The 16,170-nt window shown below is 35.6% G+C and overlaps 1 protein-coding gene across 3 annotated transcripts in view; it reads right to left on the reverse strand.

Moving 5' to 3' along the window:
* The window catches only part of LOC101742128 (glucose transporter type 1), a 194,716-nt gene that overhangs the window by 51,516 nt on the left and 127,030 nt on the right, over positions 1–16,170 (reverse strand). The window lies entirely within an intron of this gene.

Below are 16,170 nucleotides of genomic sequence, written 5' to 3' on the forward strand. Positions count from 1 at the left end.
TAACGCCACGTGGGCGTTTATAAGCACATTCACCCATCTACGCAATCATATAAAGCTATATATAAAGCTAGTTGCCATAAGTAACAGATAAAATAATGAGGTAACAAAAATAAATATGAAAATGAGTCCTAGTTTCATTGTTATTGTAATTGAACAGCTTTCGTAGAACGCCTACGAATTCGTAGAAGCGTGCAGTTAGCAGAAATTATTGCTTCACTGGAAATATTAATTGCACAAAGAAAAAAAGTAATTGAATTTTTTTTTAAATTGTAGTACGTAATTATAGCTTTACTTAACTTTGGCCTGATGGAAATAATCTAGGAACGTGTTATGGTGACATTAAAGATTTTTCAGAAACATCAATGAGAAAACAAGTCAACAACTGGTGGTAGGTCGTTTTGTGAGTCCGCACGGCTAGGTACCACCGCCCCGCCTATTTCTGCCGTGAAGCAGTAATGCGTTTCGGTTTGAAGTGTGGGGCAGCCGTTGTAACTATACTGAGACCTTAGAACTTATATCTCAAGGTGTGTGGCGCATTTACATTGTAGATGTCTATAGGCTCCAGTAACCACTTAACTCCAGGTGGGCTGTGAGCTCGTCAACACATCTAAGCAATAAAAAAAAAGTCGAGGTCTCATAAGCGCATTGAGAAATAGATTATTTTTATTCTGTCATCTTAAAACACGACATTGATCTTGAAAGTCAATCGTGAATTCGTGTCAGGTAGGTGATTACTTAGAAATATTGTATCTTTTTTCCCTACCTATTCGCTGGTATCCTAAAGGGCTATACCAGCTACGCACTGGCTGGTAAGGGCTGGTTCGCACAGTAAACCAACGGATCGGAATCGCGACCCATTGCGAAGATTGGGTGACAAACTCAGTAGGCTGTGTCTATGGGTCAGTTCTCAGTCGATCTTTTGTTTCTCGTCGTAATCGACGAGTTCGACGAGACGGTGACCGGTCCTAGGAAAGCCTAAAAGCACCGAGAGCAGATCCGGGGGTTCCGCCAAACATGCTTAGGGCGATTTTGGTTGCCCCGTGTCGCGCCTCTTTATCAAAGTAGTGTTCTGACGCTTCCTTAACACTGTTCTCCGATGGCGTCCTGCAGAAGCGGGATTGGATAATCTGAATGAGTAATAGGTAAGCGGGCCGCGTGAACACTTTACTTGCAGGTAATGACCGATTTTGTTATCTTCTTTTAGAATATGAACCTCCGCAGAGTAGTTAGTTATACTTGATACGAACTCTCCTCGCGTCCGACCGAATATGACATCGCCTTTAAAAAAAAATGAATGTAGTTATTGTTCAGCGTTGCAAAACTTTATTACCAATAACAAAGGTAAATCGCATTCGTTACACCCAGTGCCGATGGCCTATTGGTCATAATAAAACATTCGTGTTCGCAAATGTCCGGCACATCTGTTCAAAGGAGGGGCGCGTGTTAGCTTCGTTTGTTACTGCCGAAAAATTTGTAAAATTTTGTGAACGAAGTACAATGTGCTCCCGAATATAATCCTTCAATAACGAGCTGCGGCTGTTCGACTAATAGCTTGTGGCGGCACTTTAAAATTACGGTGGCTTATGAAAACATGGGTCAATTAATAATGGTTTTGTAAGATGTTAAATATATTTGCGAGCGTGAATACCATTAATGGATCGGGTTACGCGATTTTCGAGTTCAATTTAACAACAGGACGCAAGTGTTAGAGGGACCTGAGAAGAAAAGAGTTTTCTCGAAAACTCTAACAAAAGAGAATTAATTTCCTTTCGTTAACGGTACGTCACGTTGCAAATTTGTTCGAATCTATTAGTCAAATACCAATTTTTCTAATGAAATACGTACTCAACAAATGTTCACGATTGACTTCCACGGTGAAGGAATAATATCGTGTAATAAAAATCAAACCCGCAAAATTATAATTGGGGTAATTACTGGTGGTAGGACCTCTTGTGAGTTCGCACGGGTAGCTCCCACCACCCTGCCTATTTCTGCCGTGAAGCAGCAATGCGTTTGGGTTTGAAGGGTGGGGCAGCCGTCGTACTGTAATACTGAGACTTAGAACTCATGTCTCAAGGTTGATAACGGCACTTACTTTGTTGATGTCTATAGGCTTAGACTTAAAACTATGTGGGCCGTGAGCTCGTTCATATCACCCATGTAAGCAATAAAAAATGCCCTAAAATAAGTTTTTCGTTTCCGAAACTAAGGGTACGTTTCAGTCCACGTGTTGGCTGATGTTCTTTTTTGTATCAAGCTGACCGCAAATACAGCTGATCAACAAAAACAAAACAAAAGTCAATTTAGAAATAGAGACGTTATTGGAATTTTAATAGTTTAGGGTAGATAGAGATCGTAAGCGGAAATGACGTTACTGATGAAAAGCAAAGAAACAGTGCATCTCAATCTTTTAATTTATTTTTAAACACTCAAATAAAAATCATTTTCGATTATTGACATGTTCGGAAAATTTCGGTAACTAACTAGATTTGTTTTTGCGGCCAACGGTCGCATGTTCTGAGTGTGAGAGACTTTGTTAAATATAATGTAAATTTTGAAATCGTGTCTCAAGGTAGATATGATGTCAACGGATTCCTGTAACGCCTAAACAGCAGGCAGGCCTATCTAGAGCATAAAAAACCTGTTATTAATAAATTAATTATTTTCCACTAAAGCTTTTTCTTTAATAAATAAGTAATCAATCAACCAATTAATTGTGGATATTTCGGAATTCCTTTCAACAGTCCGGCTGAACGTTTACCGAATCGCATTAACACGAGTTGGTGATTTTCAGGAGTGTATTAAAAATGTGAATGATATTTGTAGTGTAATGACACTAGTAGAGGCGTTCAAGAAAAAAAATAACCATGTAATAATACAAAATGCTGTGTTTTGTCTGTACTATATTACATACTATATTCTGTATTTTATTCTGTTAAGTTCGGATCATTCATTATAATTTTTTGTTGTTTATTTGCGTGTATTGATTGAAATTCAATAACAATAATATTTTTTATATTAATAATATTTTGGTTTAGTATATTCTATTTATATTTTATTATAATTAAATCTAATTATTCTATCAGCCGTCACCTCAACATTCACTCCTCTCTCTCTCATATCGTCATTCACATACTCCATCCATGTCTTCTTCGGTCGAATTCTTCTCCCTTTACCTTTCACTACCATTTCCATATATCTCCTAGTCACATGCATAATATAATATATAGTATAATTAAATTAGTATAGTATATGATACAATATAGTATAGTTAATATAAAAAATCACACCGTTTATCATTAAAGATTCTCCAAACGAATGCGAAGCTCATTTGATATTCAAGCCACTCATGATTAATATTTGATTCAACGTTCAAACGGTCACGTTTAGAAAGTTTTAAATGGAGCAGTATATTTTTGTTTGAAGTGTCTCTGTTGTGAGAGGAAATATTTACTAGATTTCCCGGGCGATATTAAAGAAAATTGCATAAAACGAGTGCGCTTGAGGCTGTTAGACTGCAATTTCGTCTCGGACGTGAAGCTAGTATCAATCTCGTATGCGACGTCAAAAGGCTGTTCTTCAGGTTTGTTGTTTTTCTTAAAAAGTGAAAGATTCTTTCTTCTTATTTGACTAAATCATAGCATAATGTTGTAGTTCGATACAAACATAATGGATACGGTATCAGTAATGTAGGTAAGGTCAGAGAAATAACTTCATAAAACAATACTACATAGTAGTACTATCTAATACATTATACTATGCAATACTATATATTATATAGTAGTATACTATACTATGTAGTATATATAGTATTACTAAAGTTTGATATGTAGACAAAAATTTGACAAACTATGACCAAAAGATCCCAGCAGGTTCGACTCAAGTATGCACGAATAATAAAATATCAACATTTGGATTCTAAAAACATTACCATGTCTAAAATGGACCTTTTGGAAACTTAGGTGATTAATGAATGAAAAATAACAATATTAAAATATAAAAGTGTTGCGTAGAAAAATAATAAATTGTTGTCTGTGGAGACTCAATGCTTCTAACAATTACTAGCGGTTGGCTCCGGCGTCCCAAGGGTGAATCAGGATGTTCTGCTCAGAGTACAATGCGCTATTTATATATGCATTATTTTTATAACTTATCTTCTTATACTCTTTAAAACTGGTTTGATACTGAATTTCACGCTTCTTTTGTATGTGATTTGTAAAAAAGAAACCTAATTCTGTCATGATATAAGGTACTTGTCGTATTGTGTTAGCAAGTTCATATATTTGGAGCTCGAAATTTAAAGCAAAACCGGGTGGTTTGTGAGCACATCCGCTTATCTGTACCTGTACAAAAAAAATAGTTTCAATATTTTGCAGTAATAGGAGTCCTAATAATCCGAGTGTTTTTGTGGCGCGTAAATAATAGGGATTAAAGTATAAAATTACAGTTTTATTGTAATAGGTACTTCGAATTGACATATAACCTTCATGGTTTGAGATTTTGGAGTGAAACTTTTTTCATATCGTACCTTAGAGGTTCTTCATTTGAAAAATGTGCAACATTCGATTATCGACTTTCAGTTGTTTTTTTCATTCAGCTTAGATAAGAAAGATGGATACTTCGAAAATTCAAGTGATTTTTGAATACGAGTTCCGACGCGGAACTAACGCTGCAAAAACAGCTGGCAATATCAATGTTGCGTGTGGAGAGGGGACTGCTAACGAACGCTCAGTAAGATTTTGTTTTAAGCACTTTCGTGATGGAAATTTTGATTTGAAGAACGAACCACGTGGAAGACCGCCCATACATGTGAATAACAATGAATTAAAAGAGATGGTGAAATCCGATCCTAGCCAAATTACCCAGGAATTAGCGGCATGGTTGAACGTTACCTTACCAACAATATTGACTCATCTGCGTCAAATGAATACAATAAAAAAAAATTGAAAAAAGATCAAGATTTGACTGATGCAGAAAGAAACGCGTGTTGAAACTTGTGTTGCCTTGTTGAATCGATACAGAAATGAAGGAATATTGGATCGAATTGTGACATGTGATGAAAAGTGTTTTCTTTAGGATAACCGTCAGCGTAAAATGCAATGGCTAACCCCAGGTCAAACGCCGCAACAGTGTCCTAAAGCAGAGCTTACCAATAAAAAGATAATGGTAACTGTTTGGTGGTATCAGCATGGTGTTATTCACTATAGCTTTCTCCGATCTAGTCAAACAATAACTACAATTAGAAATCATTCGTCACCTTCCGTATTCGCTAGACTTTGCTCCAACCAACTACCATTTTTTTCGTAATTCGGACAATTTTCTAGGTGATAAAGTTTTCATCCCAAGAGGCAGTACAAAATGCACACAGTTTGTAGAATCTAGATCACCAGAGTTCTATTGCAAAGGCATAAATGACTATTCCGATTAGATGGCGGCAATAAATAGATAATAATGGTGGATATTTTTATTAAATAAATATGTTAAATGAAAGAAAAAAAACGATTTTCAATTTTTCAGTACATTTGTACAATTTCATACTTTAACCCCTAATATTACGATATTACTAAATTCCGAATTTGTTAACTATTAATGAAGCGTTCTCCAACAGACAGAATATGAAATAGAAAACCATCGCGGCATTATCGTCACTTCAAAATATACTGAAGCTCTTGTTATTATTAGCTTCAAAACATTTGACGGCCTTTCCAAATAAACTCAATCATAAAATTTCCGTTTTAATATTTATTTCATGAATTATTCTTTATGAGTGTTTGTAAATAAACACAAGTTGGAATTATATTTCGTTCACTTGTTTCTTTTAAAAGTAGATAGTATGAATTGAATCAGAGGGCCCACGTTCATACTTTGCAATGAATTCAAATTTACCGATGGGACTTGTGCTGTTTTGGTCGGGTACTTGAGTCACCAGATAACTCACGTAATGGAGGTGGGTGGGAGTTGGATCCATTAAATGACTCTTCGGTCGCCTTTCTATGCTTGTCCATTGGCAATATCTCATGTGTCTCGGTAGGCCTAGTGCAGAGGAATGACCTTCTGCCCCCCATCGCTCTTTAACATAATGAGAAGGCGCAAACGTTCCGTCTTGCCTCTGCGTAGGACTCATGTCTCTGCAACCTTAAAATTTCAAAAGCTAGCAATCTAGCAAACTACATATAAACCATACTGGCTAATTCACGTGCGGACTCAGCACACTGTTACATTTACGAATAAATCAATTACTGAGTCGAATGAACTCAGTATTCATAATGCCGGATTAAAAACTATATTATTATTGTACAATGTTGCCGCCTCCAAGTGAAGATTCCGTAGCGCGTTTAATCTCGTGGAGATTTTGTTGTAGTGCACTTCATAGTGCTAGTTACTTCCGCTGCGCTTATACGAGCTCAGTTCTAAGATGGTCCCTCCTTCATGGAATACTTTACAATGTTGTACGTCAAGACCTTTAAGATTCCTGTGAGCGGTGTAGTGTAGGAGTGGGTGATGTAAATCGTATATAGATTCAATATCTATATATCGCAGCAATATCGTTGAATCCGATATCGCCCCGCACGAAATCTATATATCGATATCAGCCGATACACGATATTGCTCGATGTGATGCGCATCGCCATATCGTACCGATTCGTGAATCGAAATCTATATTTCGATATCAGCCGATACACGATATTGCTCGATGTGATGCGCATCGGCATATCGTACCGATTCGTTAATATCAGCAATATTCGTTTGGTTCGTATCGAATCGGCCAGAGTGAGTGAGCGCACGATAGGGATATCATGTGATGAATGAAACAGAAACAGGCATTATCCATACAATTGTAAACCTTATATTTAAGTACATATGTCTGTAGATTATTCTTAGCGTATCAGCAGGGTACAATTAAGGAAAGAAGTTTCAACTTTCTACCCTAACTTGAATGCAGTATAGCCTATTTGCATCGTTGAATTTAATTTCACGCGCTTTGACCTTGAACTAGAATTTTTGGACAAGTGTTTATAAATACTTAAAAGTTTTTTGTGTTTGATTTTTAAAGTACACATTTTTCTATTTTTAGTTGAATCCAAATAATTGAGTTTATTTCTTGTGTTTGTATTAAACTTTTGAAATCTACACTCTTTTGGTATATTTTGTAATTTTAAATTAAGACACAAAATACTAAAAACTGAAAATAATGTAGCCAGTCCTAAGCCTGGTAAAAGCATGAAGGAAAGCTTTTTTTGATATTTTTATTTTCATGTTCTTTTTATTACTTTAAGATCATATTATAAATTGATATCAGAAAACCAACCGTATAACGTTGACTTAAATCTATATCTACTACGATATTATATCAGCGTATCGTTTCAAATCTCAAATATCATGAATCGAGAAAATCTACTAGCATCCATCAATATATAGATTCAGAAAATATATAGATTCAATATCCGATATTGATCCTCGATATATAGATACGATTCGATACGCGGCAAAACCGATATTACCCACTCCTAGTGTAGTGTATGCGAGAACTAGTCGTAAAAGTGTAATCTTTGCTGCCATGTATTAGCTAAAGCTTGAATTGTTTAAAGTTGAAAACACACAAGTTAAAGAAAATAAAAATAAAAAACAGCCTAGGTTTGATAGAGAAAATGATTGGCGCTTATAAACACCTGGGATCGTAACTTGTACAGTGATGTTGAAAATCCAAGTCAAACAAACTGCCAGACCTCAAGATACTTTAAGATTATTATTAGTAGTTTTGTGTGAAATAAAATAAAAAATTGTAGAAATCTTATTCATAGAAAAATAAAATATGTGGTTAGCGCAGTATTCAAATGTCGACAAATAATTACTTAATCGACCACATAAAATATATATTTGGAACGTCGGAAATATAATAACGAAACACAAGATTAAACCGTCATAGTAATATTTGTTATGTCTACGGCCAGCCATAGTCGGAGAAAACGTTTATTGAGTGGTCACTATCACAAAAAAAACTGTAATCTATATTTTTATGATTCTCATACGGCCAAAACTATCCTGTGAAAGGAACAAACACTAAGAAATAATAGCATCGACCAAAATTGAGAGTTCTGTCAGAACTGTTCCAATAGTTGTGCAAGTCTATATATTTTCTATCTTTCACCCTACAGGAATTCACTGCTGCTTATAAGCCTCCCCCTGCCTGCATACAGCGGATTCCTGCGACCTTCACAGGTCACGGTTCTCGTGGGAGATCTACCTAGGCTGTCTCCCAGTACGTGGTCGTCACTCGATAACTTTTCGACCATCTATTCTACAAGCAATGTGCCATGCCCACTGCCACTCAACCTCCCAATCCTTCGGGCTATGTCGGTTAACATTAATTTTTTTGCCTTTAATTGCCTTAATTTGAACTCACAAGGAAATCCCAGCAAAGCTACTGCAAGTCTAAAAGAACATTCTCCTGTCTTGTTTATTTGAAATCAAAACTTACTGAATTCAAGTGTTCTTTTAAACGGAATTCCTCTAGAAAACTTTCTTGTCTTTAAAAACTGTTTGCTTTCAAACTGTTTTAATCTTAAAGTTTTTGTTTGAGATTTATTTCGAGCAGTCTGGCACTGACTTATAAGTAAAGTTTAATGAAGTGCCAGTGTTCCAGTTAGCTAAAAAAAAAAACAATGTCTGTGTCTCAATTTGTTGGTTTTCGATTAGTTTGTGCTTATCATAACTTATTTTCAGACTTTTACCAAATACTTTATGTATATTTTTTAGTATACCTTATAGTACTTAGAAACTCCAGAAACACATAAGTAAATACCGTCCAGCTGACACTATATCCCTCGGCTGGATTTGTGCCAGTCTCCTGATTGCACTGCGCCGGGCAAGTACTGGCAACACTTTCTTACACACGCCGGCCAAATTCAAAGCCGTTATACGTTAATCATTGATGAAAACTTGGCAACAACGTGCGTTATTTTTTTTAAATGACAGCCCCGATATTTAGGCCGTTCAGTCGACATTACTTCTTTAATTATCTGACCGGCTAAAAACTTTGTCGATTTTCGAAATTATTTATCATAAGTTTTATATACTCGAAAATATTCACATTCTCCCTAATAATAAAAATATTTCTAATGTCATTTTTTGTTCCAGATTGAAAACGCATCTGGCGGCAAAATAATCATGTATGTTTTAAACATCTAAGACACGTTATTGATGTTAATTCTTTATGCATTCACATACATTAATATTCATTTAAAATGTTAATTTTTGTTTAAAAGCTATTCTTTTTTTGGACTACTACGAAATTCGCTTTTGACACTTAAAATTGCTTTAGGTTTCAAAGGTAAACATGATTTGGTTTACAAATATAAAAGTGGAACGTTTCTTAAGTCAAAAGATAGTGTAGATGTTGTCAGAGCGCGACCGAACCGTATTCAAAAATAGATCGGAACATGTAAAATTCAATAATGTTGTGGATGTGAATGCAATTTGCAAACAAATTGTGTTGACGTCGGAGGGACAATGAATTTTAGAATAGGCAAAGGCGCGCCAGCGGAATCGTTTCGGTCATCCCACCGACGCGATAGCGGCGAACCTGATCACTAACGAACCTACAAGATGTTAGACATTATTAGCATACGGAATTCAAGTAACATTCTAAGCTCAGTCAATGCTATTTAAATTAATTATAAATATATGCATCAGTACAAAATATTATCTAGTATAATATGTTACTAGATAATGTATTTTGTTTTTTTGATAAATTGTATTTTTTTGAAATTATATTTAAATACGAATTAAATATTGATAAAATGATGAAATATGAATAATATTCTTCGATCTTACTGACAGAATAATAAAAAAATATGAACTGGTTATTTAAAGAAAAAATCGAAATTATCGATAAAGTTGATTATTGAAAATACGAATAAAACAACATTTTCTGAAAATAAATCGTAGCCAGATCGATTTATCGCCCCCGATATCTCCTGTACACAAAATTTTATGAAAACCGATGGAGCCGTTTCCGAGATTCAGATCATATATATATATATTTATATACAAGAATTGGTCGTTTAAAGATATAAGATACTGTTACCTACATCGAACTGAATCTACATATTTATCATAAAGTTGTTTTCAGAATTACGAACGCAACGTTTGTGTGTGATGATCCCTTGAAACATTAGTATCGCGCGACTATTTGAATGTAAATTTGACATTACTCGTACCTCTATGATCATTTGAATGAACGTTTGATATTACCCGTTCTTTACGCTGACATAACGTAATACGTAATGAGATCAGTAACACTGAGCGATGGCTGGTTAGCCGTCCAAATACAACAACTAATTACCCCCGCGCCGGTACTCAATCATGACTGGATTATACAGCGAACGTTTGCACAAAACATTGACGAATCATCAATAGTGATTGTCTATTGTTGTTTCCGATTAATTGGTGTCGCGGGTGGATCTCAAGGCGCGTTTAACCCTCAGACACAGCCCACTGAGTTTCTCGCCGGATCTTCTCAGTGGCTCGCGTTTCAGATCCAGTGGTAGATTCTGCGAAGCACGGCTCTTGCTAGGGTTCGTGTTAGCAACGTCGTCACATTTGAGTCCCGTGAGCTCACCTACTAGTTAAGGTTACGCCGAAATAGCCTCTCAAGGCTCTTAGTTTACGTAGGAAAAAACAAAAAGGCACGTGTTTTATTTTTCGATAAGAGGGTTATAATTATTAAGTTTTTACGTGTATTTGTACGTGACAAGAACGATGCTCTGTTTTAATTTCGTTCTTATAGGCGACTTGTTGCTTATAGTGAAGAGTGTCGTTGAGTAGCCTCTTGACGCTGTCGGTGGATACATGTTATCTAGAAGAAGCTCGCTCGACTCGTATCGACTCTTCGTTCCGTGAAGAAGTGTCCGTTTACTTCACGATGCCGTAATCCTGATCCAAAGATTAGAAGGATTCTTTTTATTTAGTCGTTATTTAAGTGCTTATAATGTTTATAATGTAAAGATGTTTAACCTTTCATCTTTGCCGATGTCCATTCGAACGAATGATACCCATTTGGATTTAGGGATCTTTCACTAGCGGCCTCAATAATGTACGTAGATGTGACTTAACTTTTGACATTTCTAAGAAGGAACCCTGTTTTGGTAAACACCAATGAAATGAAAGCCTTTCATTGAAATAGCACAATTAAAGGTAAGGATAAACTTTTTTGTATGTGTTGTGTTATTGTGAGACAAATTGTAGGTTGTTTTTTTGCTATTTTCGATTAACAATGGACTACACTAATTTATATCATAACAAAATATGTGTTGTGGGTGTTTCTATTTGTCGTCATAATAAAAAGAAAAGCATATTTGTCCGCCTTTGTACGTGAAGGCGAAGTTAAATTTAGAATATCTAATATATAAAATTCTCGTGTCACAATGTTCGTTCCCATACTCCTCCGAAACCGCTTGACCGATTCTCATGAAATTTTTTATGCATATTCAGTAAGCCTGAGAATCGGCTACTATCTATTTGTCATACCCCTAAGTGATTAGGGTTGTCCACCCCTAACATATTTTTTTATTTGGACATTTTTTTTTTTGTTATAGTGAGGTATAATGTGGTTGAATGAGGTTTTGTTATTTTTATTATATATTCCCTCATCGTTCACAGCACTACATACCTCTTTCACTCATTTACCACATCCTTACACACTTACAATAAGTTAGATTTTTTTTTTTTTTTTTATTTTTTTTTTTATTTTTTTTTTTTTTTTTTTCCTACACTAAAAATTCCCTAGAAATCTTATATATGGCAAAACAATGTTTTTTATGTCAAATCTGATTTGTCATTTTCATTTCTGGTGCATTTGGCGATCCTGCAACCCGACGTCAGCTTATCTCTCAGCTCTCGGATTTCGAGTTTAATACTCTGCAGTTTCGAGTCCGCATAAAGCCAATATTCACTACTGGATCAGATTTATGACTCATATTTATGCTGTTAGCCTTTCGAAATTTATGTCGTAACAACGTTTTTTTATGGCTGAGGCGAAACTTTCAATGATAATCCTGTTTTGATTAATTCAATTTCGATTCATTGTTTGTACGTGTTGACGACGGCAAATGAATACGCGACTTCATGTCAATACTCGACTTAATAAGCAGCTCTTTGATTTGCGGAACACAACACAAAAAGTGGTACGGGTGACAGCGAGAATCTTACAAAAGCTTAGGCGCGGTAGGTATCTATCTATCTGGCTCCCGCCACAGAAACTAATTAACCGTGGCAAGCAATAAACAAGTTTGTAGGTTCACGGCATCGTTCGCCGATGCGTTTAGGATGTAATTTTCATTTGCTTTAACACACTTGACCTGGTTACCGAATAAATTTTAATGAATGTATATTACACTCGATCTTAAATAAATTTATTTTTGGATCTGTTTACTCCAAATTTACTACTACTACTGAGCTGGCGCTATGACCCCGAAGTGGGTCTTGGCCTCCGACAATAAACTTTGCCATTCGTCCCGGCGCTGCGCTACACCTTGCCAGTCCGACACTTGGAGCTCACTTAAATTTCCTTCCACAACGTCAGGTCAGCGGTACTTGGTCCTCGGTACGGGGCGGCGCCCCTCCAGTACACCCGCGTTACCCATTTCACAGCCCGATCCTGCTCCATACGCACTACATGCCCGAGCCGTCCAAGCCTCCGTGCCTTCATCTCCCCCAGAATATTAGGCTCACCAAAAAGCCTCTCCACATCCTTGTTTTTCCGGACGTGCCAAGAACCGTCCTCTTTCTGAACTGGTCCTAGTATTTTTCTCAGTACCTTTCGCTCCAAATTTAGTTTAGGTTAATTTTGTCATCATCATCATCAGCCTACTCTCGTCCACTACTCGACATAGGCCAATTCAAGCCACTGAGTCCAGTCTTCGGGTCGCCCCACCATCGCACCACCTACGTATGTATGTATAGTCCACCTATGTATAGTCGAAATGTTTTGTTTTTTTTTTTTACATAAAGTGTTTTGTTTTAATTTTTACATAAAGCTAGTAAAACTATGACATGATTTATCTATCGATAAATGTTTATAAAATATTTATTTCTATCGCGTAACTTGAAGTGCCAACAACCACTAGAATAGCATTCGATAGAAGCAGCTACGCTTGAGTTGTTAGGTCTCCCTTGGAGGCGCTTGGAGCCTTTGCTCGCCCACCTGTCTTTGTGAAACTGGCAAGGCTCCGGGCCACCAGTAAACCCTCAATCATAAAAAAACAGCATTTGATGAGCCATGCGCGAACGCATTAATCACGAATTAACAAAACATAATCTATCTATTTTTATATGATATAATAACATTACATACAAATTCCACTTGATAAATACATGATAGTTTTTATAAATATTTCAAGCCCGAGCAGCGGGTCAGCAACTTTAGTCAATTCAGAGTTTAATTAACTCGCAAATTGTCTAGAAATTTCCTTATAAATGAGTTACTTATCGACACTCTCCTCGATGCTATTGGGCACAATCTTACCAACATTAGATTTAAAATTGCCTTGAAACGACATAACAATTTACAAAAAGTACGCCATGAAATGGAAACATGTACCTCGATTTGAAATTATAAATGCTACCTAATTGACACTGTGTTATGTAAAAAAATAAAAATCTTACGTTACGGACGTTTTTTCCCGGTTAGAATACTCCTCCGCATCATCCCCTAAGGAACTTCGTTCCAAAAACATAATTATTTTGACGCATTACTGTTACACGGTACACAAAGAGATGTAGGTTTATACATTATTTATATGTAGATATATACGGAACAAACTTTGTGGGTTCACTTTATGTTGAAGAACGAAATTAATATTCTTTCGCCGTAACATGACTGTTGCAACAATGTTGGAAGGCAACAAAGTTTGCTTTGTTAACACGCGTACACGTATACAATGTGATGACAATACGTGTCTTATATTAAATCTTTATTATTCGTTTAAAAGTAGCAAATCGTACAGCCATGTATTTTATAATTATTGCCTTCTTTAATTTGATTTTACTACGCGATAAATCTTCCTTGATTCGATTTTAATGAAACAAAGTGTTTCATTAAAAACGAAAGCTGCAAAAATAGCTGCAAAGATAAGCGATTAAAAGATTTTCGTAGTAGATATTAAAAGTTCATACACAAATAAAAAAAAAAGTAATGATATCAATCAATACAAAAATAAATATATGATGGGATTTTACGTTTATATTACTGAACGAATATTGACGAAATTCAGCCTAGAATTTAATAGCATAGCATAGAATAGGTTTACGTCTGGGATACAACATAAGCTGTCTTTCGTCCCACATCTGAGCATGGGGCTCCGTCAACGTGGTGCAGTGCGGTCCACGCAGCCGAAGCTAGTTATAAATGTGTGTCATGTGCTTTCCCCACTGACACAGCTTTTTAAGTAGAACCGAATATAGGTTATCCTTTCTACTGTCATAATCTATATTGTCTTGAAAAGTTCTAGTTTGTATATATAACACTGATGGAATAAATTTCCCCATTGTCATTGAAAGCAAATCATTTTATTATTTAAATTATGTTTTAAAATCATGTTTTTGAACCAGAGATACTATTACCTACAAATATAACCCATATTTCAACTTAACTTCAGTACTGAGCATCGGACTACTACAGTAATAATAATGATTGACATTTTAGAGTACTTTTTGATACAGCTTTTTCGTAAATTTTAATTTAAAGTATTGAAAGGAATTTAGGAAATAGTGTTATATTTTAATGTAATTTATACTTATTTAAAAAGTGTTTTAAAATTAATCAGACTTAAAAAATGTGTTCTATTTTTAGTGACATTACTAACGTTCTATTCAAGAGCTATTTTAATGTAATTCGTCCGAGTTGAAAGCGATTTAAATTTCTCCCTATCTAGTTTTCTTGAAAATAAAATGACGGAGATAAAGAAAAACGCATTTGAAGTTAATATAAGAAACTGAACTAAGTCTTGTCTTTTATACGAGGCGGTAATAAAAACAATCGCATTTAAGACAAAACAGCCGTGGCAAAGTGCATTTCCGGAGAAAACTTTTCAAATTCTTGTTCCATTTGTAAAGAACTGTGAAAATATAAGTCGTGCCGTGAAAGGCATCTTCCGTCGCACAAATGGAGTGCTCTTAAATCAGAAAAATGTAATTCACCACGTCTCTGAAAAATAAAATACTCATTTCGTAGCAATGTAACGATGTTCGTAGCGCTTTGTAGACCTGCTACGATTTTAAATCATTTTCTAGTATAAGGGTTTTCATTATTTTTTGTATTACGACTAGGATTACTCAAAACTAATTATGGATCACGTAGTTATTTAAAATGAAGAATAAATCTTTCATTCGTCGCGATCTCATTATCTATGTTAGGTCGATGACCGAATAAGGGGCATGCGGAATTGTTTTGGAGCTTTTGAATAAAATTAATTAAGTGGAAATGTTTGGGGTGGGATATTGCACCGCGTGTTGATTGTGCAGCGGATCGCTAGCCGCAATATTTGCAACGTTATTAGCTTTTCAATTTAATGTTTATAATGCGTGCAACGATTAATTAAATTGGTTGAATTTATTGCTGGTTTATTGTTTTTTTTTTTGTGTTTATGAATGATAGTCTCCTAAGTTCTCCGAGTCGAGATGAAACGAAGGAAGACGAGTTTACGCCCCACCCAATAATAAGCGGTTACAATTACCACAACAATGGCGTGGGTACAGCCATGCTGCTGTCTATAGCAGAGAGCTCTTCCTAAACCTCGTTTAAAGAATGACATGCAAGATGCCTGTTGTTTCTTGGAGCATAGCTTATAAAATTCATCCAACGTTTCCGTTATACTCATCCGCTGCTCACATAAACCTCTCTTCAATGTAAACCATCTTATTACGAAAACTGCAACTAGGAACAGAGAAGTTAAATTTCGATAATTATAATTGTTCTTTCTAATATCCTTCGTTCGATCATTTAATATCCGATTTGATGATTCGGTGAGCCTTTTTTCGTTTACAAGCTTGTGCATTAAAAAATAACATACATATTTATATCCCTGTACAATGACGTAAAATGAATATTTAATAACAAAACGACGGTATTAACAACTTGTTATTTTCTGTACAGAGCAACTATTCAGTACG

Source organism: Bombyx mori, chromosome 1, assembly GCF_030269925.1.
Source record: "Bombyx mori chromosome 1, ASM3026992v2".
In the NCBI taxonomy this organism is placed as follows: Eukaryota; Metazoa; Arthropoda; class Insecta; order Lepidoptera; family Bombycidae; genus Bombyx; species Bombyx mori.